The sequence below is a fragment of the Triticum urartu genome, chromosome 7A (assembly GCF_056163025.1).
Source record: "Triticum urartu cultivar PI428250 chromosome 7A, HENAU_Tu73, whole genome shotgun sequence".
In the NCBI taxonomy this organism is placed as follows: Eukaryota; Viridiplantae; Streptophyta; class Magnoliopsida; order Poales; family Poaceae; genus Triticum; species Triticum urartu.
In genome coordinates, this window is record NC_141879.1 from 97,296,038 (window position 1) to 97,299,456 (window position 3,419).

Genomic DNA, 3,419 nt, shown 5'->3' on the forward strand with positions numbered 1-3,419 from the left:
GGAGAAGTCTTGTCATAAGTAATCATGTGAATTTGGTATTCGTTTGATACTTTGATGATATGTATGTTGTGATTCCCTTAGTGGTGTTATGTGAACGTCAACTACATGACACTTCACCATCTCTGGGCCTAAGGGAAGGCAGTGTGGAGTAGTAATTAGATGATGGGTTGCTAGAGTGACAGTAGCATAAACCCTAGTTTATTTTGTAAGGGGCTGATTTGGATTCATATGTTCCAGGCTATGGTTAGATTTATCTTAATTTTTCTTTCGAAATTGCGGATGCTTGCGAGAGGGGTTAATCATAAGTGGGAGTCTTGTTCAAGTAAGAACAATACCCAAACACCGGTCCACCCATATATCAAATTATTAAGGTAACGAACGCAAATCAAACAAACATGATGAAAGTGACTAGATGAATTCCCATGTGTCCTCAGGAACACTTTGCTCGCTATAAGAGAAAGTTCCAGCTTGTCTTTTGCTATAAAAAGGATTGGGCTACCTTTCAACACCTTTGTTACTATTACTACCTGTTGCTCGTTACAAATTATCTTGTTATCAAACTGTCTGTTACCGATAATTTCAGTGCTTGCAGAAAATACCTTGCTGAAAATCGCTTGTCATTTCCTTCTGCTCCTCGCTGGGTTCGATACTCTTACTTATCGAAAGGACTACGATTGATCCCCTATACTTGTGGGTCATCAAGACTCTTTTCTGGTGCCTTTGGTGAGTGGAATTTGGTAAGGAAACATTTATATTACGTGATGAAATTTACTGTCACTTGTCACTATGAAAAAAAAGCCTTTGAGGGGTTTGTTCGGGCTATCTTCACCTTGATAGGAAGCACAAAGAGTTGCCCCTCAACCTACTGCACCTATTGTTCAACCACCTGATTGGAACTTGCCTTTTGAAATTATGTGTGATGCCAGTGACTATGTTGTTGGTGCTGTTCTAGGACAAAGAGTTGATAAGAAACTGAATTCATCCATTATGCTAGTAAAACTCTAGACAATGCTCAAAGAAATTATGCCACTACCGAGAAAGAATATTTAGTAGTTGTGTTTGCATGTGATAAATTCATATCTTATATTTTTGATTCTAAAGTAATTGTTCACACAGTTCATGCTGATATTAAATATCTTATGGAAAAGCAAGATGCTAAACCTAGGATGATTAGGTGGGCTCTTTTGCTACAAGAAATTGACTTGTATATTATTGATAGAAATGAAGCGGAGAATCCCGCAGCTGATAATTTGTCTAGAATGGAAAATGTGCTTGATGGCCCACTACGTATTGATGATAGTTTTCCTGATGAACAATTAGCTATTATAACTGCTTCTCGTAATACTCCTTGCACTACAAAAAAAGACACATCCATGACATTTTGGGCCGAATGGATTTTTTTCTGTCATGCTTATGACACTTCTATGACGATAATTGTGACAAAACCCGGTATCATCATAGATGTGGTGGGCTCCTACTTCTATGACAAAAAATCATGACAGAAAATGGACTTTTCGTCCTGGGCGGGCCGGAGACGCAGCTGCATGACATTCTTTGGGCCGTCCATGACGGAAAAAACCATGGTAGAAGCGAGTGGGAGGAAAATATCGGGGAGTTCCCGGTTACGATGGGTGGTTGGGGGCCGAGCGATGCACGGAGGGATTGCGCATTTCTCTCATACACGTACGCGCGTGGGTGCGAGGCGTTGGGCTCTAACTGAACCCGAGCGAGGCGTTCACCTACTGAACCCGAGCGATTCCACTGGCTACGCGTTACTGAACCCGAGCGATCGATCAATCACTGGCTGTTAATTGAACCCAAAGGTTGGAAAAAGCGGTAGGCGTAAGCGAGGCGGCTGGCCTTCGCCTAGTGCCTAGGTGGTGCTTAAGCGCCCTAGGCGCAGCCTAGGCGTTAATATAGATTCTACTATCAGGGTGTATTTGCTGTTATTATATGTGAACTGATGTTAATTTAGGGAAGATAAATAAGTTAACTACCAGCTACTACCATTTGAATATGTGATGTTTGGCATTTCAGTGCAATATGGCATGATTTCTCGCTTGGGTAAACAATTTGTTGCATGCACTGCCTTGACTACCATTTATGCCCTAGGCGAGGCGTTTGGCCATCGCCTAGAGGCTAGGCGTGCCTAAGCGCCTCCTAGGCACTGCCTTTTGCAACAGATACTGAACCCGATCGAGCGATTCCTTCGCTACTGCTGCTAACTGAAGCCGATCGAACCTACAGCCTCGTGATGAACAGTGAGCGTTGTTGGGGGTTGGATGAACAGTTCCCGATGGGGGTTGGATGAACAGGACCCCATGGTAGAATAGGCCGTTTGCCGCTGGATGAACAGGACCCCGATCGAGCCGGTTGGGGTGGATGAACATGACCCCGTGGAGGGATGGTTGAATAGTAGCCGGTGGAGGCTGGATGCACAGGACCCCGTGGAGGGCTAGTTGAACAGTAGCCAGTGGAGGCTGGATGAACAGGACCCCGTGGATGAACAAAGTAGCTGGTGGAGGCAGGAGGGAGACGCCATGGATGAACAGTCGTAGGTGGAGGCTGGAGGAGGTCGACGGTGGATGAACAGTAGACCGTGGAGGATGGAGCGAGGCAGTAGACGGTGGATGAACAGTAGCCCGTGGAGTCCCGTTTTGTGGTACGCCACACCCCTCCCGATGGATGAACAATTGTAGGTGGAGGCTGGAGGAGATTGAAGAGAAGTCCATTTCCTCCGTTTTGCGGTACGCCACACCCCTCCCGATGAACAGGACCCCGCTTCGACCGTAGGAGGTCGAAGAGAAGTCTGTTTCCTCCGTTTTGCGGTACGCCAGACCCCTCCCGGTGAACAGGATTCCGTTTTGACCGTAGTTAGGAGGTCCCAGGCAGGAGGCCTTGCCTTTTTTTATCATTGCTACTTCGGTGCTAGCCTTCTTAAGGAAAATTTTGTTTAATTTATGTCTGTACTCAGATATTATTGCATCTGCTGACTCTTGTGTATTCGAGCCCTCGAGGCCCCTGGCTTGTAATATAAAGCTTGTATTATATTAATTTGTGTCTAGAGTTGTGTTGTGATATCTTCCCATGAGTCCTTGATCTTGATCGTACACATTTGCGTGTATGATTAGTGCACGATTGAATCGAGGGCGTCACAAGTTGGTATCAGAGTTGACTGCCTGTAGGAATCCCCCTTTCCAACTCCTTGGCCAAAGTTGAGTCTAGTCATTGGTAAACTTTTACTAACATGGTTGTGTGGCTTACGAGCCCACGTCGCCATTGGGTGGTATTAGGACCTTTTATTCCTCATCTGTACTCTGGGACTCTGATCTCTCTTCTATTTGGGTTATATGATTTTACTAACTCTGACTCTAGGTTCTCGTAACTACTTCCTCCTGGAGATCCCCTCACTCCAGATG